This window comes from Pan troglodytes, chromosome 3 (assembly GCF_028858775.2).
Source record: "Pan troglodytes isolate AG18354 chromosome 3, NHGRI_mPanTro3-v2.0_pri, whole genome shotgun sequence".
Classification (NCBI taxonomy): Eukaryota; Metazoa; Chordata; class Mammalia; order Primates; family Hominidae; genus Pan; species Pan troglodytes.
The window spans coordinates 131,384,146-131,411,704 of NC_072401.2; positions in this window are offsets into that span (position 1 = coordinate 131,384,146).

Below are 27,559 nucleotides of genomic sequence, written 5' to 3' on the forward strand. Positions count from 1 at the left end.
TATTGCCCTGGCTGATCTTGAACTCCTGGGTTACAGCAATCCACTCGCCTTGGCTTCACAAAGTGCTGGGATTACAGGCATGAGCCACTGCACCCGACCATTTTTTTGCTATTGAGTTGAGTTCCTACATATTCTGGTTTTTTAAACTTTGTTGGGTGGATAGTTTGCAAATATTTTCTCCTATTCTGTAAGTTGTCTTTGCACTTCATTGATTATTTCTTTTGCTGTGCAGAAGCTTCATAGCTTGATGTAATTTTATTTGTCTATTTTTGCTTTTGTTGCTTGTAGTGTAGAGGTGTTACCTAAAATATCTTTGCCCAGACCAATAAACTGAAAGTGTTTTCCAGTGTTTACTTTTAGTAGTTTCATAGTTTGGGGGCTTAGATTTAAGTGTTCAATTCATTTTGATTTGAAATCTGTTTATGGTGACATAGAGGGCTATAGTTTCATTCTTCTGCATGTAGTTATCCAGTTTTTCCACCACCATTTATTCAAGGGACTGTCTTTTTCACACTAATTTTTTTGGTAGCTTTGTTGAAAATCAGTTGGCTGAAAAAGCAAAGACTTATATCTGGACTCTCTATTCTGTTCCATTGATTTATATGTCTGTTTATATGCCAGTACTAAACTATTGTGATTACTATGGCTTTGTAGTATATTTTGAAGTCAGGTGAGGAAATGCTTCCATATTTGTTCTTTTTGCTCAGGATTGCTTTTGCTATTGGGGTATTATGTGGTTTTATATAAATTTTAGGATGTTTTTATATCTGTGAAGAATGTTGTTGGTATTTTAATAGGGATTGCATTGAATCTATAGATTGCTTTTGGTAGTATAGTCATTTTCACAATATTAACTCTTCCAATTTATGAAGATGGGATGCCCTTCCATTATTTTTGTGACTTCTACAAGTTCTTTCAACAGTATTTTATAGTTTACTTTGTAAGATCTTTCACCTCTTTGGTTGAATTCATTTCTAGGTATTTTAATTCTTTTCTTATATCTATCACAAATGGGATCTCCTTCTTGATTACTTTTTCTGCTAGATCATTATTGGTGTATAAAAATGCTACTGATTTTTGTATGTTAATTTTGTGTCCTGTAACTTTATTGAATATACGTATTAGTTCTAACAGTTTTTGATGGCATTTTTGGGATTTTTTTTATTTATAAGATCATATTTTCTGCAAACATATTTTGGAAAAGGAAAGGAAGGGACTAAAGAACATCTATTTGGAAAGGTGGAAGATTATATTTTGAGCTCCACCTTTCCAAATGGATGCTCTTTATTTGTTTCCCTTGACTAATTGTTCTGACTGGGACTTCCAGTACTATGTTAAATGAGAGTGGTGAAAGTGTTGATCATTGCCTTGGAGGTCTTTTTCAAGTTATTGGAGGAAAAGCTTTCAGTTTCTCACCATTCAGTACAATGTTAGCTGTGAGTTTGTCTTACATGGTCTTTATTGTGTTGAGATATGTTCCTTGTATATATAGTTTGTTGAGAGTTTTTATAATGAAGGGATTTTGAATGTATAAAATACTTTTTTTTTGCATTTACAGATATGATCATTTTTTGTCCTTTATTTGGTTGGTGTGATGTTTAACATTTGTTGATTTATGAATGTTTAATCATTTTTGCATCCCTGAATAAATCCACTTGATCATGGTGAATAATCTTTTTAATGTACTGTTGGATTTTGTTTGCTAATATTTTGTTAGAGATTTTTGCATCTATGTTCATCAAAAATATTGGTGAATAGTTTTCCTTTTCATTGTGTTCTTTTCTGGTTTAGTGAACACAGTGATGTTGGCCTCATAGAATGAGTGTCAAAGGATTTCCTCCTCTTTAATATTCTGGAAGACTTTGAGAAGAATTGATGTAAGTTCTTTTTTAAATGTTTGATAGAATTCAGCAGTGAAGTCATCAGGTCCTGAGCTTTCCTTACATGATAAACTTTTTTTTTTCATGATAAATTTTTTTTCATGATAAACTTGTTATAGTGATTCAATCTTTTTACCTAAAATGTACCTTTCTGGTTTATCTATTTCTTCTTGGTTCAATCTTGGTAGGTTGTGTGTGTCCAGGAATTTTTTTTTTATTTCTGTAAGGTTTTCCAATTACTGAAATACATTTGTTCAAAATAATCTCTAATGATCTTTTGTATTTCTGTGGTATCATTTGTAATGCCCTTTTTTTTGTTTCCATGTTTACTTATTTGGATCTCCTCTTTTTTCTTAATTAGTCTGGCTAATGTTTTGTTGATTTTGTTTACCTTTTTTTAAAAAGCAACTCTTTGTTTTGTTGATCCATTGTATTTTTGTCTCAATTTTATTTCTACATTGATCTTTATTATTTCTTTTCTTCTACTAATTTTGAGCTTGGTTTGTTTTTGCCTTTCTAGTTTCATGAGAGGCATCACTAGATAGTTTATATGGAATCTTTCTATTCTTTGTTGTAGGCAGTATTGCTATAAACTGCCCCTTTAATACTGTTTTTGATGTATTTCTTAGATTTTGATATGTTGTGTACATCTTTTTGTTTGAAGAAATTTTTATAATTTTCTTATTAATTTCTTCCTTAATCCATTAACCATTCAAGAGCATGCTGTTTAATTTCCATGTATTTATGCCATTTGAAAATTACTTATTATTAGTGATTTCTAGTTTTATTTCATTGTAATTAAAAAAACATACTTGTTATAATTTCATTTCTTTTAACTTTGTTGAGACTTACTTTATGGCCTAGCATTTGGTCTATCCTGGAGCATGCTCCTTGTGCTGATGAAAAAAATGTGCATTCTGCAGCAGTTTGATGTAATGTTCTGTAAATGTTTGTTCGCTTCATTTGGTATAAAGTGCAGTTTAAATCCAATGTTTCTTTTGTAAGTTTCTATCTAGATGATCTGATCAGTGCTGAGACTGGGGTGTTAAAGTTCCCAAATATGCCCGCATTGGAGCCTATATACTCCATTAGATCAAAAAATATTTTCTTTTTATATCTGGGTGCTCTAGTGTTGGGTGCATATATATTTATAATTGTTATATCCTCTTATTGAATTGATCCCTTTATCATTATATAATATCTTTCATTTCCTTTTTTCTTTCATAGTTTTGACTTAGATTTCATAATATCTGATCTAAGAACAGCTACTCCTTTTAACTTTTGGTTGTCATTTGTATGGAATATCTTTTTTCAGTTTATATATGTTTTTAGAGGTGAAGTGAGTGTTTTGTAGGCAGCATATAGTTCAGTTATGTTGTTTGGCCATTTAGCCATTCTACATCTTTTAAGTGGGGAATTTAATTTATTTACATTCAAGATTATTGTTGATGGGTGAGTAGTTTATCTTCTTACTTTGTTAATTGTTTTCTGGTTGTTTTGTATAACCTTTGTTTGTTTCTTTCTCTTATTGTTTATCATTGCAGTTTGGTGGTTTTTGATAGTAATAAGGTTTGATTGCTTTTTCTTTCTTTGTATATCTGCTCTACCAGTGAGTTGTATACTTTTGCATGTCATCATGATGGTGATTTTCATCTTTTCACTTTGAGATGCAGGGCTCCTATTAGCATTCCTTAAAAGGCCAGTCTATTAGTGACAAATCTCTTAAGTTTCTGCTTGTATGGGAATTTCTCCTTCAGTATTTTGAATATATCATTCTATTATCTCCTGGCCTATATAGTTTCTGTTTAAAAATCTGCTATTAGCCTAATAAAAATTCCTTTATATGTGACATGATGCTTTTGTCTTGCTATTTTAAAAATTATCTTTGTCTTTTGAAAAATTAGCTATAACGCGCCTCAGGAAGGATGATTTTTAATTTAATCTACTTTGAGAAATTTGAGTTTTCTCAATCTGGATGTTCATATCTCTCCGCAGATTGGAGAAGTTTTCAGCTATTATTTCATTAAATAATAATTTTAAAAGATATAATTTTTTAAAAATATTATTTTATAAATACAAAAATACTTTTTTTTTTTGAGATGACGTTTTGCTCTTATTGCCCAGGCTGGAGTGCAATGGTGCGATCTCGACTCACTGCAACCTCTGCCCGTCAGGTTCAAGCAATTCTCCTGACTCAGCCTCCTGAGTAACTGGGATTAGAGGCACCTGCCACTACTCCCAGCTAATTTTTGTATTTTAGCAGAGATTGGGTTTCACCATGTTGGCCAGGCTGGTCTTGAACTCCTGACCTCGTGATCTACCCACCTCGGCCTCCCAAAGTGCTGAGATTACAGGTGTGAGCCACTGTGCCCAGCCATTAAACAGCGTTTCTAAGCCTTTTTCTATTTCACCACTTTTTGCAACACCCATAATGTGAATATATTTACATAGCGATGTCCCATAAATCTTTCAGTCTTTCTTCACTCTCTTTTTCATTCTCATTTTTTTCCTTTGACTAATTTTAAACCATATATCTTTACCTTTAGAAACGTTTTCTTCTGTTTGATGAAGTCTGGTGTTGAAACCCTCTATTGCAGTTTTAGTTTATTCATTGGATTCTTTAGCTGCAGAATTTCTGTTTGGTTCTTTTATAATGTCTGTCTCTTTGTTTACTTTTTCATTCATATCATAAATTGTTTTCTTGATTTTGTTGATTGTCTGCCTGTATTTTCTTGTATCCCATTGAGTTTCCTTAAGATTACTGTTTTGAATTCCTTTTTCTGCAATTTATTGATTTCCTTTTTATTGAGGTCTATTACTAAAGAGTTATTACATTCTTTTGACTGTGTCATATTTCCTTGCTTTTTCATGTTTCCTTTGTTCTTGCATGGATGTCTGTAAATCTGGTGGAACAATCACCTCTTCCAAACTTTCTAGAGTGGCTTTAGCAGAAAAAGACTTTCACCTGAATTTGAGGTTAGTGTGAATTTGGATCTTTCACTTGCAAAGTGGGTCTTTCTGTTGGGAAAGGTATGGTGGCTGTTGCCAGGTAGGTGCAGTAGTATAGTCTCCATGCAGCTTATTTAGCTATGTTTCAATATCAGCAATAATTATGGGCATTTCAGGGGCCTAGGCTGTAGAAGTTTGTGGTAGCAGAATAGGTTGTTAATGTCTTCAGTGGCAAGAGCTTTTTGGCTCCTTCCATCCTTTTTTCTTACAATGTGGAAACTTGGATTAGGGATGCCTCTTGATAATAGGGCTAACATGGCCTAAAAGCAGCTGCCACAACACTGGGTTGTAGGTATAGGTGCGCAGAGCAGTTATGAGCCCAGGATCCCAGGCTCAGGGTCTTACAAATCTATTGTGACAAATAGGTCTTGGGGTGCAAATTAACTGTAGCACCAGAATTTGTGACTCTCACGCACTCTCTAGCAGCTCAAGTCCAGGGATTCAGGTTATAACTCTGATTCTAGCCCTGGGGGTAGGGCACAACCCTGGATTCATTTCAGATAAGGAGTGCTTTGGAAGTTTGAGTCTGTGAGGGAAGATATGGCTGTAATTCAGGAGCCTGAGCCAATATGGCTCAGTGTCACCTCAGATCCTGGATAGTAGGCACTGCATAGTGGAACTCTATACCCTGGGGTGCTGGGGCTCTGCAGTGTTCCAGATTCTGTGAGACCATGTAAAGTGACAGCAAATACCCTAGAGTGGCTGAGCATGGCTATTGTTTGGGTGCTGTGGGACAGGAAGCAATACATTGATGACTCCACTCCCCAGGGAGAGGGGCATCTCACCAGTTCAGTCTGTAGGGGGCTAGTCTAGCTTCAGGGAAGCAGGATACTAGAGTTATTTGTCTTGTACTGTGGGGTGCCTCAGTGCAGCTACTGCTCTGTTTTCATAGGACGTGAAGTAAAGTGTTAGCTCAGCCCTGGGATGTGCATCTGTTCAGCTCCACCAAGGCACCAATTTCCCAGGGGGTGATATGCCACTTCAGTTCAGGTCCCGGGTGTGTGACTGTTCTGGGTAGTCCAGGGACCATTTTCCTGGGATACAGAGCTCGCCAAACATTGTTTCCTGGGGAGGCAGTGTGCAGTTTCAGCTAAGGCTTCTAGGAGCAGGGCACAGACACACCTGAGAAAGACAGATAGAGCTATTTTGCCAAAGAACCCTTTTCCCAGGATGGAGTGTGTATGTATATTCCCAAAACTTCCCTGCTGGAAGGAGGGAGGGAGGGGCAGGTGGACTGGTTCAACTACTGCTTAGCCACATAGGGAAAGGTGTAATAGCTGCTGGCAGTTCAGTTTGGGAGTGTGGGGTCATTGGGTGGGAGTAGTTCAGTGGTGACTTAGCCTCAGAAATGAAGGAGTGCTGCAGCTACTTGCCCCTAGAGCAAGAAACACTCCAGAAATAGTTCTGGTTTGAAGATGATGTATCACAGTAGCTGCAAGGAGCACAGTGGGAAGGGAACAGTGTTGGCCCCCTCTCTGGCAGGAGCACAGTGGTGTGCACTGTTGGGAACTCTTTCACCTGGGCTTAGTGCCTGTGAGAACTGCAAGGACCCTGAGGATGAGAACCGTAGGTGTCCAAAATATTGGTAAGGGTTGTTTGGATCCTCTTACTCACCTTTACACTGTAGAGAGAATCCTAGTTCCTGGCTGATCCTGGCTGGGAGATGTGATGGAGTCCGAGTGTTTCCTTCCATTATCTATGTATTTATTCTCATTTTCTGCGCTACCTAGGAATTTTGTTAATCTTTGGACATACTCTGGAGCATTCTTTTAGTTACTTTTGTTAAAATATAGTTGTTTATTGATTGTTTGGCTGTCTTTGTGGAAATGTTTGGGATTTTTTCCGGGACATCTTGTTTACATCACTCCACTACATGAATTAATCATTTTCTTGAGAGCAAGGCATTTGAAACTCAAAAGCAAGGATAATATTCTTAAGTTACTTGCTTTATCAATTGCGCCTTCGTTGAGGCAATTAGCCAGGAAAATTAGCAGCTGCTTGAGTGAATTTTGTTACTGAGGGAAGGGTTGGATAAAGATGAGGAAAAAAATCTCAAGAAAACATTCACATAATATATTTCAAATATAATATTGCCAGGTTGCCAGGACTAGAGCATCAACATTACAATCCCAGGACTACTACAAGCTCACAAACTCAGCTATAAGAAAAAAATCAACACAATCTCTCTGGGAATGCCTTTTTTTTTTTCCTAACCTACAATAATGCATGCCGTTTATGCTAAAATATTTGAATTGAGAAAATGAAGATAATGAAAATAACAATTGACAAAGCATTCTTACAATACTTGAAAAAGAGCTGTGAAAAATTTTAATAATTTCAATTGTTGAATTAAAAAAATTAAAAAGAAATAGGTTGGGTACTACTCCTGAGCCAGGTAGAACTAAATTTATGCATTCATTTGTTCACCTCTCTTACAGCATTTCAACAATACAGTTTTTGCCACATAAAATCTTTAAAAAGTAAAGATATAGGGTGCAGCTATATCTTTGATGCATCCTGCAACATTTTAAAATGTTCACTCAGGAACAGTCTACTAAGGATTAATAAATATGAAAATAGCATTATGATTAATGAACAATGGGAGCTGTAGTATTTTGTATACAGCACTATTCTTATTTTGAATGTTACAGTGGATCTTTCCAGCACATCAGGGTAACCACAGTAGAGTGGAAGATGCTAAAGGAGCCCTTGTGACCAATCACAGATGATTGACAACTAATCATCATAAATTAAACAATAGGTTGCATATATCAATCTGCTTTTCAGGATTAGACCTGGAAGGATAAATATGACAATATTAAAGTGGACACTGAGAAGAGATGCTACACTTTAGGAAACAAATCTTGTCAGGGGTGGACCATGGTAAGTGATTTTGCCATTCAAAAATGAAAGTAAGGATTATCGCATGGAAGAAAGTACTTCTGAGACATTTTCTTTCAATAGGCATTTCAACATTAAAATATGCTTAGAAAACCAAAGAGTGGGCCGAGCACTGTGGCTCACACCTGTAATCCTAGCATTTTGGGAGGCCAAGGTGGGTGGATCACCTGAGGTCAGGAGTTCGAGACCAGCCTGGTCAACATAGTGAAACCCCATCTCTACTAAAAATACAAAAATTACCATGCCTGTAATCCCAGCTACTCAGGAGGCTGAGGCAGGAGAATTGCTTGAATCCAGGAGGCAGAAGTTCCAGTGAGCTGAGATCGCTCTGCTGCATTCTAGCCTGTGTGACAGAGCGAGACTCTGTCTCAAAAAAAAAAAAAGAAAAGAAAAGAAAGAAAATACAGGACCATTTGTAGTAACAGCTACCCAGCTCTGCAAAAGCTACAAAACTAATTCACTTATAAAGCCTTATAGGAATTACGGAAATGTGTAGAGTGTAAACCTAAATGCCATAAGTAGCTACTATACTCTGATTTCTCTTGCTTCACTGACAGAAATAGTTGCTGAAGAAAGTGGTGTTGGAAGAGGAATGCTTTTGAAAGGTACAGGCAGTCTATGAAGTCAAAGATAAGATCTAACCTTCAGCTATCTTCTTAGTATCTTTTGAGGAAAACATGAACCCTATATACATTCAAAACTATAACTTTGCTGGTATACTAAAATGATTAAGTAAATTTAAGGGAACAACTTGAATTTCCAAAAAATAATTAAATATGATACCCCTCTGTTGACAAAGACAGGAAATTCATAAGGAAACACCATATGGAGATAAACTATGACATAGAAAGGTAAGTGATTGAAGTAAGATGAAAACATAAGAAAACTCAAACTTTTAACAAGTAATTTGTTGGGAACAAACCCCCCCAAATCTGGCCATAAACTGGCCCCAAAACTGGCCATAAACAAAATCTCTGCATCATTGTGACATGTTCATGATGGCCGTAACTCCCATGCTACGGGAATGAAGGCAAGGAATACCTGGCCCGCCCAGGGTGGAAAACCGCTTAAAGGCATTCTTAAGCCACAAACAATAGCATGAGTGAACTGTGCCTTAAAGACATGCTGCTGCTGCAGTTAACTAGCCCAAACTATTCCTTTAATTTGGCCCATCCCTTCGTTTCCCATAAGGGATACTTTTAATTAATTTAATGTCTATAGAAACAATGCTAATGACTGGCTTGCCGTTAATAAATACGTGAGTAAATCTCTGTTCAGGGCTCTCAGTTCTGAAGGCTGTGAAACCTCTGATTTCCCACTTCACACTTCTATATTTCTGTGTGTGTCTTTAATTCCTCTAGCACTGCTGGGTTACGGTCTCTCTGACTGAGCTGGTCTTGGCATAATTATAATTTATTTCTAAGGCACTATCAAGCAGAACTGACACTTCCAAAATAGTCAGTGACTTGGAGAAGAAACTTTGAAATTTTTCAAAATAAGAGAGAACACCAATAAAATAAAAAGAGAGTGATTATAAAAGATGAGGTCAAGGAACAGATATTCAATAAAGGGCTAGAGTTATAACTAAACAGGCAATCAAAATCATACAAATAGAATTTAACAAAATTCCATAATAATAAGATATAGATAATAAATCAAGATTACAAATGTGAACATTTCTAAACTCTCTACATGTGTATGATGTATAATGAGTTATATATAATTGTACTTATATGACTATGTAATGATAACACGTCATTTTATATACACATACACAAACACACTCAGTAACAGGCAAAATTCAAATCAAAAGTAAAGAAAACAAATATACAAAAAATCATCTTATTCTTAAATGTAAGTTGACTGAAAACCTTCCTGATAACATAAACAATTAACACATATTTCATATATTATATATTGTATTCTTACAAGAAAGTAAGCTTGACAAAAGAAAATGTTATTAAGAATGTCATAAAAGGAGAAAATATATTTATTATTCATTAGGTGGAAGTGGATCATGATGAAGGTTTTCATTCTCCTCCTGTGCATATTGAGTAGGCTGAAGAGAAAAAGAAATAAAAGGGGTGGCAGAGGCAGAAGAAAATCTGAATATAAGTAGACCCACACAGTTCAAACCTGTATTGCTCAAGGGTCAACTGTATATGTCAGATATTACATGAGACATACTTAAATTTAAAAAAAGTTGTTTATCTGAAATTCAATTGTAAGTGGACATTCTGTATTTATTTACTAAATCTCACAACCATGCCCTGTCCCATTTGCGATTCCGTCTGTACTAAGTTTATTATAGTTTCTATTAGCTTTTATCATGGAATATGGGAGTACTGAGGTTCTCCAGTGGTTCTCTTGCAATCTAGACATTCTGCTTTTTGCACCCATTGTCAGTTGGCAACCCAGTCTCCCCTCAATAAACAGGATAAATGTGCCGCAGACTAGACAGTAGGAGTCACACCCTCTTCCTTGCCTGTTTGAGTCACTGACATGAGTGTTTTATTTTTTCCCATAGGCAGTCACAACTTCTGGTTTAATTGAACCATTTTTGTTTTCCCTAGTGTAAGCATTTTTCCTTTGGGAACAAAGGACATTAGATGAGCAAAACTCAAAATTCTGGGGACTGGAAACAAAAATTCACTACTAGATCACAACAGGTAATAGAAACTAATCATATTTTCATCCTTAATATCTATAGTCATAAACCTGGCTTTGCGAGAACCAGCACTGCACATTGGTCACCAATATAGAGGACATCCTGAATGTCATCACTGAACCTGGAAATTTGTTGCCCAACTGAAATTGTAACTATATTATTAAAAGATCTTTCCATCTTTCTATTATGCCAGCTGCTCGAGAGTGATTGGCAACATGGTAGATTTCATGAGCATGGGTCATTGGCACACTAAATTAGCCATAAAATAACTTCCTTGGTTGAAAGCAGTGCTGTATGAAATAACATGGTGAAGAGTAAGGCATTCAATAAAATCATATATTGTGTTTTTGTGCATAAGCGTTGCAGGCAGAAAAGGCAATTTAATGTCCACAAAAACTGTCTATTCCATTAAGAAAAGGTGCTACCCTTTCCAGTATGGAAGAGGTCCAAGAAAATGAACCAGGTAGCTGGCTGATTCCCCAAGGGAAAGATGTCATATTATATGCTCAGTATGATTTTTGCTGTTGGCTGTTGTGGCACTAAGCAGCAGCTGTAGTTTTATCCACCTTTGTGGGCAATAATACATGTTGCTTAGCTCAAGCAGAACCTCCATCCCTTCTGCGGTGGCCACTTTGTTCATGAATTCATTGATTAGGGATAGAGGTGTCTAGAAAAATACATGGACTGACATCTACCAAACTGTCACTTTATCTGCGTGATCATTAAGATTCTCATCTGCTGAGGTCACTCTTTGGTGAACATTCATATGGGGGACAAATACTTTCATATTCTGGGCCCATTTGAAGAGGTCTATTTGCATACCTATTCCCTATACTAACTTGTCTCCAATTATCTAATCATTGAACTTTGTTCCTTCCAAGTCCCTGGTCATCTTGCTAAACCATTAGCTAGAGCTATGAATCAGTTAGGTCTAAATCTCTGGCTCTGTTTGTGTCCAGGAAAGATGAGCGTTCAAGTACACTATTTGAAGTTATTTCCACTGACAAGATTTTTCTTCATCACTCTCCTTCATGTCACTACAGTCACTTCAGAGTTAAACTGTCATTCTACAGTCATTTACTCAGGTGGTGAAACAATATCTAGCAGAACCATTTGTAAACAAAATCTGAATAATTTCTTCCACAAACTACTGGTTATAGGGAATTCCCCAGGAAACCATATATATTTGTGGAAAGAGAAGGCAATGTACTAGAAATAGACGTCATGGACATCTGGGCAATCTACTCTTTAAACTTTTTTGTATTTTCAAGACCTGATTGTTCATGCTCTCATATTCCATTTGAAAATAGAAGCAATTGTGCATAACAAATTTATGGCTTTGGCATAAATTCATTCATAGCAACTTGGTGTCTCAGGGGCTCATGGTAAAATATTCAGTTTCTGTTGAACTTCAATAGAAAGCCAAAAGCTGTTTCTCAAAGGAGAATAATCGTATATAGAGACTGGTATAGGTATGAACTAAAATGTAAAGGTCTGTGCTTTAATTCACTTCTGAGAAGCTGCTATGCACATTTCCATCTCCTACCAACATGTAGAACACCATGAGATCTTGTGATTGAGAAAATCACAGCAGAACAGCTTTTATGGCATTTTGGACTTGTTGAAAATCCCTTATTTGTTTTGGGCTCCACTAAAAACTGTTGGGTTACTTAGTGATTGGGTATGAGTAGCACATTCACATGAGATTTATGTTTCCTCTAAATTCTACAAAAGAGCAATAGTCATTATATTTTTTTCTCAGTGGTAAGAGGGGCCAGATGGAGCAACTTGATCTTTACCTTAGATTATACTGACACATCTCAGATCACTGAATTCCTAGAAATGTCACTGAGGTGGCAGACACTTGAATTTTCATGAGAATTATTTTCTACTAATTGGCTCACATATGCCCTAGCAGGGTATATAAGTAGTTGTTGCTTCATTCTTCCCAGTTCCAGCTCCATGAAATTATCAGTGGACCAGGGTAATATTCTGTGGAAGGGAAAGGTGATCAATTCTTTGCAGACTAGGTTTGGCATGGAGGTGGCAAATTTAGATAGCCTTTAAGTAAGACTGCAAAGGTATACTGCTGGCTATTCCAGCTGAATGCAAACTATTTCATATTGTCTTAATACAGAAAATAATGCTTTGGTCAGATCAATAATCATATGTCAGATATCTTTGTGCACACACCTACACATGCACACACATCCAGAACACCCAGAACACACATCCAGAACAACAAGTGCAATGAAATCACATTTTCAAGTATATGTAAATACACTGCCTTTCTCCAAATACTTCTGTCTTCTACAGAGGCCAAATAACCAAGTTAAATGGCTACATGGCGATAATCAACACTCCTGCATTTGTCAAGCCCTGGATGGTGGCACGGATCTCTGATATCTCTCCAGATAGGTGACATTGCTTTGGTATATTATTTTAATAGATAGCAGCTTCTACTCAGTCTTTCCTACCACCACAGCCCTTAGTCCATTGATCATGCAACAAATATAGGAATTTTGTCATTTAGCCAAATACGTTTATTTTAACTATGCATTCTAGAATTGGGGAAATAATCACATTAGCCATGGGCAGTGATAACCAGAAAGTACAGACAATATGTATGTTGTCCTTCCTTCAGTTTCTTCATTCTCTAAGCTATTTTTGTTTAAATTATCAAAATAAATAATTTTGCATCTAATTTCATTGACAATTATACAGTGGTCCACCCTTATCTGTGGGAAATATGTTCCAAGACCTCCAAGTGGATACCTGAAACTGATATAGTACCAAACGCTATATACACGATATCAATCGATCTGTTAACTAAGATGGCTACTAAGTGACTAACAGGAAGGTAGTGTATATGGAGTCGATATACTAGACGAAGAGATGATTTGTAGCCTTGGTGAGACAACATGGGTTACTCAATTTAAAGCTTACAGATTTTTTATTTCTGAAATTTTTCATATAATATTTTTGGACCCAAGTTGACTGTGGGTAACTGAAATGATAGAAACTAAATGATGGATAAAGGGAAACTACTATAACACCATCAATGAGTGTGTTAAATATGCAAACCAAAGCATATTAAATTTAACATAATTTATATATAAAGCTACTGACTTAAAATTTTTATCTACATATTGATACAACTCTAAAAATGACATGCCAGGACATATACACAACCAGGCTTAAATGTCCTGCTATCATATGCCTTCAATTTATAGTGATACTAATTTTAATCAATATTTGAGGATCATTCAGTGTTAAACTTTTCAAAAATTTTGAATTAAAGTTTGAAGCAGTCCATGAATACAGACGTTTTGTCCTAAGACACTGTTGTTAGTTAATTTAAAGTCCCTTCCTTCATCATTGCTAAGTGCTGTAGTCTGTCATCCATTCTCCAAATGAAATGTGACTTTGATGGATAAACTCAATTAAAGCTCAGGCATTAGATAAGTTCAACAGAGAACTGGGCTGATCTTTACCAATCTACCTTTAAACATACAATAAGTATTTCAAAATGAAGCAGTCATAAATTATACTGAAAATATATGCTAGTAAAATTAGGTTGAAATTGGAATCAATCACTCTATGTAAATTTCTATTACTTAGAAAGCAACATTTATTTCCCTTCCCCTTGAGTATTGTATCTTACATATGCTTTTAATACGTAAAGTAAGAGAAATGCCTGTTGTCTTTTACCTTTTTAGAAATTTCTCTCTTTTATAATGTCTAAGTTTGTTAAAATATCTAGTTTCAAGACTAACAGTAAGAGTTTATCCATAACCTGAGAACCCTCACAAGAAATTATGTTTAGTTATCTTTAATATTTTTAAAAACGACTTTGTGTGTGCCTTGCCTATAAAGACCTTTAATCTTATCATTAATATTTGACTCATTCATTTAGTTATTTAATCATTAAACTAAAATTTGTATCTTATCTATGATAGATACAAGAAAATGATTTGAGTTATACAGATAAAGCATGTAGGAAGAGACATGTAAAGGAATAATTTGGTTTCTTATGATAAATCATTTTCTAGACATATATACAGAATATGAAAATAACACAGAGACAAAGGCATCTAACACCATCAGAAGAATCAAAGAAATCATTAAATTACAGCATTTATAATAAAAAGAACTTTTCAGTGTTAATATTCAATTCCATCATTTTGCAGTAGAAATAACAAAGAGAATTTGATTATTTTTCCTGCATGAATATAGCCAAGGAGACTATTCTTTTTAACAATTAAGATTTTGCATTTAAGAAGGTGATAAACTTGAATTCATATCCCTGAACTAAAATCCATGTGAGCCTGGGATCCAGTTTCTTCAATTTCCAAATGGAAATAATAATAATAAATTATCTCTTGGTGCTTTATTATGGGATTACATGAAATAAAACACTTAACAGTGCCCATTACACTAGCTTACATGGTTGTTGTCGGTATTAAATGACTTAATACTTGTAAGGTACTGATAATATTATCTGGTCTCAAAAGGCTCCCTATATATGGAAGCTTTTCCTACAATTTTTCATATTATTAGTGTTGAGATAATTTATAATATTATATATATTTCTGTTAATTGAAATTTATGTAGAAAAATTCATTGCCTTAGAGAAGAATATTAGGACAGAAAAAAATTTAAAGTTCTTTTTGAATGTAAAATATCTGGATTTTTCAGGGTTCCTTGGAGAAATGGCTGAGTCTAGTGTTGGGGTGAGACATATTCAAGATGAGCCTGGAGCGTTTTGTAGTGCCAGACAGTGAGAAAGTGCTCAAAAGCCAAAACTGAAACCAAAACAAACCAAAACAGAAACTAAAAAGCCCACAATGATGACTATATGTCAAAGGGAAAGAAGAACCAACCAAAAGTATTTTCAATGGCCAAAGCCAGAAAAACGTGAACAACAAAATAAACGACACAGTATTACATTGTAACTCAAACTATTAGAAACAAGTGATGGAATAAATAATGGGAACAGATTAATAAATCTCCTGGGCCAAAGGAAATTTTTGTAGCTATTCTGATGTCAAGAAAGGTGAGCATAACTCCCCATTCCTTAAATGAGGACTATGCATAGTGACTTTTTACCAAAGATTACATCATGGAAAGAAAGAAAAAAGGGTAATTTTACAGTGGAGCCAACTAATAAACACTACCTGAATTGATGCAAGACTAATATCAACAGTTATTAAGTCCTGGTAATAGTTTGTGCCTTTGATATGTTGTGATAAGAATGGCATATTACCTTTGTGATTTTCCTCCCCAAAAGATACAATCATAGTCTAATCATGAGAATAATATCAGACAAATCCCATCTGAGGAACATTCTGCAAAATACTGAACAAGTGCTTCTTAAAATTGAAAAGACCACCAAAAAGGGAAAAACTAAAATTGTCATAGTCAAGGGGAGCCTGAAGAAGTATGATGATTAAATGCAGTATAGTTTCCTGAGTGGGCTCCTGAAACAGAAACAAATACACTTGGTGAAAACTAAGGAAATCTGAATAAATTATAGAGTTAGTTGTATTATCTATTAAAGGTTTTATATAATATTAAATATATTATGCATTAAATATATTAATATTTATCTATTAGTTATAACAAAAGTGACAAATTTTAACAAGAGAAAGTTTGTTTGAAATATGTGAGAACTTTGTACTATGTTTGCAAATTTTGTGAATCTAAAACTATTCTAAGATTTAAAAGTTTATTAAAAATCTAAGTTTTTGACATTTGAGGCCTAATCCTAGAGATAACTCAAAGTATAAACAATAAGTTTGGAAGATCCTTGTTCTGTCATGTATAGGTTACCTACTTTTAAATTAGGTACATTTTTTCAAACTAGATGAGAAGAAAAGTTGTAGAGGAGAGAGGAGATACTAGCAAAATTTCTGGATGGATTACTTTGCTAAACCAGAGCCTGTGTCAACCATTGTCTTTGTCTAACCCATACAAGTAATTTTGTAATCAAATAGTACTGGGAAATAATACAATATTGCTGATAAATTGTAAGTTGAATGCATGACAACAGCTTCAATTGATTTTTTTTAATGTTACATGAAAGGTATTCTTCCAGCCATTAACTTTTCCTCTCCATGTGATTTTTCACGTCTTTCCTTCTCCTTATTCTGAGCTGATAAACTTGCTCCTTATTTTACTGAAAAATTCAAAGTAATCAGAAAAAATCTTCAACAAGTTTCACAATCTACTCATCTAACTACATAAGTTTTCATATAATTTGTCTTTTTTCTCTTGCTATTATGAAACAGCCCTCCTTCAATTTTTGTCCCTTTTTTCTAACCTCCATAGGGACATGGCTCAAGCCAACTCATGTCTCCCCTTTCTTTCCTCTTTTTCTGCACCACCGATTTTTCTTTTTTGGTTGATAGAGTAATTTCATAAATATACCAATATGTTCTTGGGGGAAAAATGAACTCTCTTGATTCCACTTTCCTGTCCAGATATTGCACTATGTTTTTCCTTTGCCTTTATTGAAAGAATTGCTATACCCCCATCTTCATTATCTGTCCTCCTGTTCTCACATCAACCTGCATCAAGTGAGCTATCATGTTTACAATTCTAGAAAAGCCACTTTTAACAATGGAAATATCTTATTGTTTATCTTAATTAATTGAACAGCAGCACTAAAGTTGATTATTCCCCTTCTCCTTCAAATATTATATTCATTTGGCTCTTAGAATACCACAATCTGTTTTGTTTTCACTTAATTCTATGGCCACTCCTTCTCAGTTTATTGCCTTCATTCCCTCTCATATCCCAGACCTCTTAACTTTCTATAGTCTCAGAGTCTAGCCAGTGTGTCTCCATAATTTCATTTGACAAGAAATCCCCTCATATTGTCTTCAATTTTCATGGAAAACCCTTAAGTTATTTATAACCAATAACTCCCAAACATATATACCTCTCTAGACCTCTTCTCTGGTATCTGGTCTCATATATACAGTGGTCTGACTCAACAACCTTAATGGGAGTATTAATAGGAATCTTAATATGTCCTAAACGAAGCTCTGGCTTTTCTACAAAATGAACAAACAAACAAAATTTACTCTCTTAAGCTTTACCAAGTTTAGTTATTGGTCACTCTATTTTTATAGGTATTAAGCCTTGGTTCTGAGAATTTCATTTGACTCTACTCTTTCTTTTATATACCACATCAAATTCTTTCTGCGTGATTAAAAAAAAAATACTTGGACTTTGAAAACTTTTTACCACCTTACCTCTACTACCCTGGTACAAGGCACGATTGTTTTTCATTAAAATTTTTGCAGTATCCTCCTATTTTTTTCTCTGTTTTTGTCATTACCCATCTTTGATCTACATTAATGCATCATCATCCTTGATGATATACTAATATAATCTTAATTATATTATAATTCTGCCAAAAATAATCCAATGGCTTCCATTTTAGTTTCATTGCATGCAGTAATTTTCCCCTAGATATTGGTATGGTCTTGTTCACGCACCTCTTCAGGGATTTCCTTTTCCTTGGATGTTGACTTTTCATGGGCACTTTCCTGTACACCATCTTTAAAATGACAACTTCTTCATACACATATCCTTTCTCTATGCCAGTGTTTTTCCCCTCAACACTCGTCAATATTTATTACTGTATATAACTCATTTATTTATATAATTTATTTTTCTGTGTTCCTCCCATAAAAGCTAGAATGTAAAATTTAGGAAGTTAGGGATTTAATTTTTTTGGTTCCTTTGATATACTTTTCCTATAAATAGCACCTGTTTATATTAGTCACATGAAAAATAGTTACTGAATGTTAAATGACAAGTATCTTTTTTTCTTCCTTTTACTTGTGGAAGATCCATCTTAGATTAGGCTGATTTTCTTACTCATTCCACTATTCACATAAGGTAAACCCTTGGCATCAATTTCTCAATGTTCAGACTCCTTTTCTCGGCAGATCTGAAATTAGTCTGCTTACAATACAGATTTTCAGAAATTTTGGTTGGCCAGATCTTCTAGGAATTTAACAGAGTTGAAAATTCTTGTAGGCTTATCAAACTACAATTTAAATATATTTTTTAAAAGCTTTTCTTTGTTGAATAGTCTAAGCAGGAGTATTATAAGTTGTAAACTGATTAAATACTGCTGGATATCTGAAGGCAAATGTTTTTTATGGAAAATGTAATAGAGGTACTAAAGTCTTTTATACAAGGGAGGGTTATCAGAATATGCTTAAAGTCACCTAAAGTTTCTCAACTGAATAAATTATTTTTTTTTCTAGAGCAAAACCAACTCTTGACCACAAACTAATGAGGCTTTTGAGTTTGAAGTCAGAGTTCACATCTTTTGTAATAATTTTTCACATAGACTACTTATTACATGATAAAATAAAAATACTACTTATTGAATGATTATGAAATGGCTACAAATGTTAACTCTTCAGATTTACTATATCAGCATTAGTGAGTCATATGTATTTGTATAATAATTATTTACCTATTAAACAATACTATGTTTCCATTCATTTAATTGAAAAGTAAGTAATTTTAAAAGCAGGAACAATTGAAAGGTAAAATGGGTGGAGTTCAGTTACGTAAGAGCTGTCAGAGAACAGTCTACTATTGGAAGCAACAGAAACCACAGTTGATTACACAGTAATTCCTCCTTTAAAGAGAACTATTACTAATCTTAGCTATTATGCTGTAGGAATATTAGAGACTATTTACTTCATCAAATCATCTCATTTTTGAGATGACAAAGCTATTGAAAAATAATGTGCTGCTTGGATATCAGTTTATATTATTGAGAGTACTGTCATGTATTTTGGTTTCACATGCTTATGCTTTTCTAAATTTATATTTAACCTTTTTCCTTGTTCAGTAATCCATGTTTTTGTAAAAATAATTGGGAAAACATATTTTAAAGAATTCCTTTTCTTTTTATTTTGACAGGTTCTTCATGATATTCACATTAGAAAAGATATCTCCGACTGGTGTATTTGGAAAATGTTATACATGATAACAATGAAGAAAGAAATACAGGAGACTAGATATTTAGTGATCATGTAATCAAATGTAAACTGCTGCTTTGTTTCTTTCTAAAGCTTTCTTTAGGTTCTAATTTCAAATTACATTTTAAAAAGTGTTGAACTAATGACACTATTTTTATCATTTTGGATCTCTTAAATATATAATTTTCATTATAAGTGCCTGCTATTTCTTAAAATATATGGTACAGTGTAAGCACTTTGAGTACATGGATTTTAATTTCTTTTGTCATTCTATATCTAAAATTTAGACAGATACCTGACAAGTATTTGAAATTAATGTACAGTTATTGAATGAATGCATGAATAAAGGAAGATTAATTTATAGACACAGTTAACAGTTTTGCCAATACATTGAATTACATTAGAATAATAAATTTTATGCAATAGTTTCATTTAACTGCCTTCATCTGTTTAAGGACATGTGTATTTAATGCATGAATATTCTGTTTTGTAAGGCGTTTATGTAGATAGAAATGCAAACTTCTATACATTGGCCAAGTGCCAATATCAATATCAACAAGTATTTATCGGACATGTACAATGTGTTCTTTACTGAGTCAGCTCTTTTTGATGCCTGCCAGACAATCCTAGGGGAGAAGAAATAAAAACTCAGTGTCTTGGTAAGTAGCTATGTGCTACCTAAACAAAAATGTTTCTCTACTCTTTGCAAACCTGCTTTTTATTCATTCAACATTTATTGTCTACCATGTGTACCAATAATACTGATTTTTTAGTAATATTTTATTTTATCTATTCTAATTTATAGCCTTTTACCACAGAAACAGGTCAAGCATAATAAACGCATGAAAACCCAGAATTGCTATCTAAATCAATTTTTCCATTTATTTATTTATGTATTGGATTTTGTTTATTGGAGTAATAATTAGTAAGCTACTAATTATATGAATTATACTAAGCTACTCATTACATGACTACTACTACATATCAGGTATTGTTTCAGGCACCAGAAATACATCAATAAAGTAAAGAGATAGAGACCTTGCTGTGGATATATATTTTTTATTCTAACTGAGGATATAGATATTAAACAATAACCACAGCAAATAGAAAAATTATAAAAAATCACAGAAGAAGATAAATGCTTTAGAGAAAAGAAAAATTCAGAACTTCTGCCTTTTTTAAAAGCAGGCTAAATACTGCTGAAAGAGCCCTTCCACAGTTAGAGAACAGCGAGCACATTTGGATAACATATTTATTTAAAAAGAGGCTGGAAAGCATAGGAGAATTAAAAAGAGCAGTGAAAAATTATCGGGCTAAAATTCAAGGAAGAAAGTCTAGAAAAGGAACCCACTACTTAGGTCATTCTTTTTCCCAAGAGAATCTAAAGGGTAGACAAGAAGTTGAAAACCTAAGCCAATTTTTTGGCAGCAAGGGGATGGAAATAGGAATCCAGGGCCTTTCAAAGAGAAGCTGTCTTAAGGCTGCAAAGCGTTATCTCTAAGAGTAACAACAAGAGGTGAAGCCTAACTTCAGATACCTATATTTGTTAAAGGTGATGCTGGATTGCTAATGTGTCTGGATCACTGGAAATTACAAGAAATTTTCTCTGTGAAAAAACATAAACCCATCAAAAATCTCAAATTTCTTCTACAATATTTAATATATAATTTCTTTACCTTGGTGAAAAATAATCAGGCATACCAGGTTACAAGTCAACATGATAGAAAAATTAAGAAAAATAAAAACTGATTCAAAGACAATATAGAACATAGACTTTAAAATGACTACTATGTTTTTTTTAAAATGAAATATTTGGCAGAGTCTTAAAATTCTGAAATTCTTCAACTGTAGTACCCTACAACTAATATTAATAACTGAAGGAATAGGTTTAATAGCATAATATTACAGCTAATGAGAGAATTAGTAAATTGAAGGATAAATCAGAAAATAGTTCAAAATAAAGCATAAAAATTTAATAAAAAACATGAAAGAAATACAAAGGATAGACTGAAAAGTTCTAACTGAAGTTTGATTCCCAGAAAAAGTGCATAAAAGAATGATACAGAAACAAGACGAAAGCCATAATCACTGAGATTTTTTCAGAAATTATAAAATAAATCAAAGATCAGATTTACTCTTCACCAAGGAGGAACAATGCAAAGAAATGAACAGCTAGACACAACACATCAAAACTGCTGAAATATAAAGAAAAATAGAATATCCTAAGGAAATTAGAAAAAAAGAGAAATGTTACTATTGAAGAACAATTTATATAGCTGACTTCTCAAAACAAAAGGGAAAAGTTGTAAGCCAAAAAAATGAGACAGTATCTTCAGTAAACGGAACTAACATTGGCTAAACAAGATTTCTATAATTAATGAAAGATTCTGTAAGAATAAAGGCAAAATAAAGGTAAACACAAAACAGGAAATTATTTATTAGTAGACACACTAAGGAAAGTCATAGATTTTCTTAAGGATAAAGGAAAAAGCCAGATGAAAGCTCAGACACAAAGAAAAAAATCAATACTAACGATTTAAGTCTGAATGAATATTAATAAAAACTAATGAACAATTTTATTAGACATACGTATTATTAAAGTAGAAGGAAATAGCCTATGATTACAATTATATAGGACATGGTGAAGTTAAATCATTCTGATTACTAACACTCTCCAGGAAGTGATAAAATAGAAATTTACCATAGACTTTGTTGAGTCAGGAATACATGCTGCCATACTTGGGGTAACCAATTAAATAGTGTATAGTTATTACACAGAAAGAAATAGAAAATGAAGTTTTTAAAAAACACATATTTAAAAAATTATAAAAAGATAAAGGAATACAGATACAACGAGAAAAGAAGAAAGCAATAGGAAGATTATGGACTTAAAACCAAATATATCAGGATTTATGTTGAATAAACTTGGATTATATGCTAAAAATAAAACATAAATGTGGATTGACTGAATAAAAATGTAGGTAAGAACTTGTTACTTATAAAAACACATTTAAATATGAATATATAAAAGGTGACAAGTAAAAGGATGAAAAACATCTGGCAAAAAATATTCACCAAATAAAGGCATATATAGCTATAATAATATCAGATGAAATAGATCTTGATGCCAGAAATTTACTAGACAGAAAGAAGAGCACCTAAAAATGAGTTTATCACTAAGATAATCAGTCTAAGTTTGTATGTCTCAATGTACCTTCAACAACATTTCACTTTTAAGTATATTTGCCATAGATATTTTCTGAGATGGTCTTTTTCTGCTCTTACTTTACCAAGTTTTATTTTATTTTATTTTTCAGAATAGATGCTGAGGTGTTAAGCTATTTCAATTTGCAGAAGATTGACATTTTATAATTCTCTGACCATAATTAAGACAAAAATCAATAATAGAAAAGTGACAAAAATAAGACAAAATATTCTAAACAGGATAAATAACACATGACTCAAGATAAAAATTATAATAGACATTAACAAATATATTGAGTTACCCAATAATTAAAATACTGTATGCCAAGATTTATGGGAAATAGTTAAAGCTACGCTTAGAAATTTGTAACTTATACTGCATAGGAAAAAAATGGGAAAATAATGAAGTTAAGCATCAATCTGATAAAGTTAGAAACAAAAGTACATTAAAGAAATTAGAAGAAAAAGACAGTAAAATAAGAACATAAATATGAAATTTCAAAACAAATATTTAGTGAAGATTAACAAAATGTGATTTGTAAGATTAATAAAATATATAAACACCCGACAAGATTGATAAAACATCAAAAGTTATGGAACAAATAATTAGCATTATAACTCAAAAAGGAAGCATCCTGGCAGGTAATAGACATTAAAGGTTACAGGAGGATTTTATAAACTGCTTTATGCTGATAAATATAAGTTAGATAAAATGGTTAAATTAGTATTAAAATGTCATCAATATATAATCCAAATAGTCCTACATTTGCTAAACTAATTAAAATTTAACTCAATTCTTAATTAAAAAACAAAAATTTATAAAATAACCTGTAAGTCTATTTGGCATAATGAATAATTTTTAGCGAACATTTAAGAAATAAATAATGCCAAAAATATACAAATTCTTACTGACACTAAAAAAAATAAGAGCAATATTATACTTCCCAAAATGTTTATGAGGCCAGCATAATTCTATCAAAAATAACTAAGATATTAAAATAATAAAAAATTAAAAGATAGTATTATTAATACCTGCATGCATATGCTAATTTCATTAAGTGCTATGAATCAGTGTGTCTAATCAGTTGACCATATTAACAGAATATAGGATATAAATATATAATCATTTGAATAGAACTCATCATCTCAATCTCCATTTATAATTACAACAAAAATAAACTCTAAAGAGTAGAAGGTTATTTCATAAAATATGTACAGCAAATATAGAATGGTAGTAATGAAGGTGGCTAGAAAAGGTAAAATAAGGGATCTCTTTTTGTTGAATGTGTTTTCTTTTTAAAGTATAACATACAAAAACATATAAAGGTCATAAATGTACCGTTTAATAATTTTTAACAAAGTAAACATTTCTATGGAACTAGAACCCATATAGAGAACTAGAACTCTGCCAGTCACCTTCCAATTGCTTGCCCTTGGAAGGTGAATCAGTATCTGAATTTTAACGATATACAATATATTTGTCTATTTTTAAACTTTATATAAATGATATGATGCAGTGTGTTTCTAATTTATGTTACTCAACATTATGTTTGAAAATATTATGTATGCTACTGCCTATAGTTGAAGTCTGTTCATTTTATTTTAATGGCTTTATATTATCCTTTTGTTTGTGAATAGAGTACTACACTTAATTTAACAGTCCTATTGCTGGTGGGCATTGGAGTTGCTTTCAATTTGGGGTTATTGTCAAGAATTCTGCTATGATTATAGATGTAAATCCTTTTGGATGAATACATGTACACATTTTTATCATGTATATTCTAAGAGTAAATTTCTGGATCATAATGTATGCATGTTTCAACTTCAGTAAATGCTGTCAAATGCTTTCTAAAAATTTGTACAAATTCATTTTACTAGTAGTACAAGAGCATTCTAATTTCTCCATCTCCTCAGCCACAGTTAGTACTGCCTGACTTTTTATATCTTAGTCATTCATCTGTATGGGCATTAAAAAATATGGTGTTTTAATTAGTGTGTTTCCAATGGCTATTATAGTTTTGCATTTTTTTCAATTTTATAGAACATTTGTATGTCCTTTTCAGAAAATTTGTCAGAGGTGTTTGAACCAGAGTGACTCCATCTTGAATAGGGCTGGGTAAAATAAGGCTGAGACCTACTGGGCTGCATTCCTAGGAGGATAAGGCATTTAGTCACAAGATGAGATAGGAGGTCAGCACAAGATACAGGTCACAAGTATCGGGGAAACTGTCCCGATAGTCACGTAGGTTCTTTTTTATTTTCCCTAAGTGTCTGCCGGTTTGAGAAATAAAGGGACAGAGTACAAAAGAGAGATTTTAAAGCTGGGTATCCGGGGGAGACATCACATGTCAGTAGGTTCTGTGATGCTCCACAAGCCACAAAACCAGTAAGTTTTTATTAGGGATTTTCAAAAGGGAAGGGAGTGTACAAATAGGGTGTGGGTCACAAAGATCATGTACTTCACAAGGTAATAGAATATCACAAGGCGAATGGAGGCAGGGCGAGATCACAGGATCACAGGACCCGGGTGAAATTAAAATTGCTAATGAAGCTTAGGGCACGATTGTCATTGATAACATCTTATCAGGAGACATGGTTTGAGAGCAACTGGTCTGACCAAAATTTATTAGGTGGGAATTTCCTCTTCCTAATAAGCCTGGGAGTGCTATGGGAGACTGGGTTTTAACTCATCCCTACAGTTTCGACTATAGAAGACGGCCACACCCAAGGGGGCCATTTCAAAGACCCACCCTCAGGGGCATATTCTCTTTCTCAGGGATGTTCCTTGCTGAGAAAAAGAATTCAGTGATATTTCTCCCATTTGCTTTTGAAAGAAGAGAAATATGGCTCTGTTCCACCCGGCTCACCAGAGGTCAGAGTTTAAGGTTATCTCTCTTGTTTCCTAAACATTGCTGTTATCCTGTTCTTTTTTCAAGGTGCCCAGGTTTCATATTGTTCAAATACACATGCTCTACAATTTGTTCACTTAACGCGATTATCACAGGGTCCTGAGGCTACATACATCCTCCTCGGCTTATGAGATGACAGGATTAAGAGATTAAAGTAAAGACAGGCCTAGGAAATCACAAGGGTATTGACTGGGGAAGTGATAAGTGCCCATGAAATGTTCACAATTTATGTTTAGAGATTGCAATAAAGACAGGCATAAGAAATTATAAAAGTATTAATTTGGGGAACTAATAAATGTCCATGAAATCTTCACGATCCACATTCTTCTGCCATGGCTTCAGCTGGTCCCTCCGTTTGGGGTCCCTGACTTCCCACAACAACAAAGACTTTGCTGATAAGACAGGTTGCAGTAAAGAAGCTGGCCCAAACCCAAAAAAACCAAGATAGTGACAAAAGTGACCTCTGGTCTTCCTCACTGCTCATTATACACTAATTATAATGCATTAACATGTTTAAAGACACTCCCACCAGCACCATGACAGTTTACAAATGCCATGGCCTCCGGGGTTCATGCCATTCTCCTGCTTCAGCCTCCAGAGTAGCTGGGACTACAGGCACCTGCCAGCATGCCTGGCTAATTTTTTTTTTTTTTTTTCAGTAGATATGGGATTTCACCGTGTTAGCCAGGATAGTCTTGATCTCCTGACCTTGTGATCCACCTGATTCTTTTCTGTGCAAGATCCAAGAATCCTCTCTTGGAGTCTGGATTGGGACCACTTCCTACAACAAACTGACGATTCAAGTCTTTTGCTGATTTTTCTGTTACATTGGCTGAATTGCTTATAATAATTTGTAGACATTCTTCATATATTTTGAATTTGAGCATTTCCACATTATATGTATAGAAAATATATTCTCCCTTTCTGATTCCCCTTTTTACCATATTCATGCTATGTTATAGGATCATTAATTATTGACTTTAATATTTTCTAATTTATCATTTTTTAGTTTTTTAATGATTTGAGCTGTCATTATCACTTCAAGATGATTAATAAATATTGGATACTTTCTTCTAAAATTGTTGCTTTACTTTTTACATTTATATATGCAATATTACTGAAACTGATTGTTGTGTATGGTGTGAGGTAAGGGTCATTTTTTTCCTGTATGGATATACAATTTATGTAGAACTATTTATTGAAAACACAATTCTTGATTTATTAAACTACATCATCACATTTTGCATAAAGCTCATGGCCATGTGTAGGTCAGTTTCTGGTTTCTGTATTCTGTTCTACTTCTCTATTTGTCAGTTCTTCCCAGTTTTCATTACAGGGCTTTTTATATATTAGATTTTGTGAGCTGCAAACAAAGACAATTGACTTCTTCCTTTTTTATTTGTATGTCTTTTATTTCTTTTTCTTGCTTAATTTCTCTAGCTAGGATTCCAGTACTATGCTGAATAGAAATGGTGAGAGTGGGTATCCTTGTCTTATTCCTAATCTTAAAAGAAAGCTTTTGGCTTTTCATTATTGAGATGATGTTAGCTATGGGCTTGTCATTATGGCTGTTACTGTGGTGAGGTAAAATCCTTCTATATCCTATCTGTTTAACAGGGTTCTCTGCTCATTAGTTGTTTTGGAAGAGTTTGAGAATGATTCAATCTCCATACACAGTAAGGTTAATGGTTAATCCTTCTTTACATGTTGCATAAAATTCAGCAGTAAAACCATCTCTTCTAGACTTTTCTTTGTTAGATTTTTTATTAATGATTCAATTTCCTTACACAGTGTTCATTTGTTAACACTTTCTATATCTTCATGATTCAGTTCTTGGTAGGATTTTTTTTTTTTTAGGAATTTATTCACTTCTTGAAACATCTAATTTTGATAGATAATTGTTTATAGTAGTTTCTTATGATTCTTTGTATTTCTGTGCTATCAGTTGTAATATCTCCTCTTTCATTTATAGTT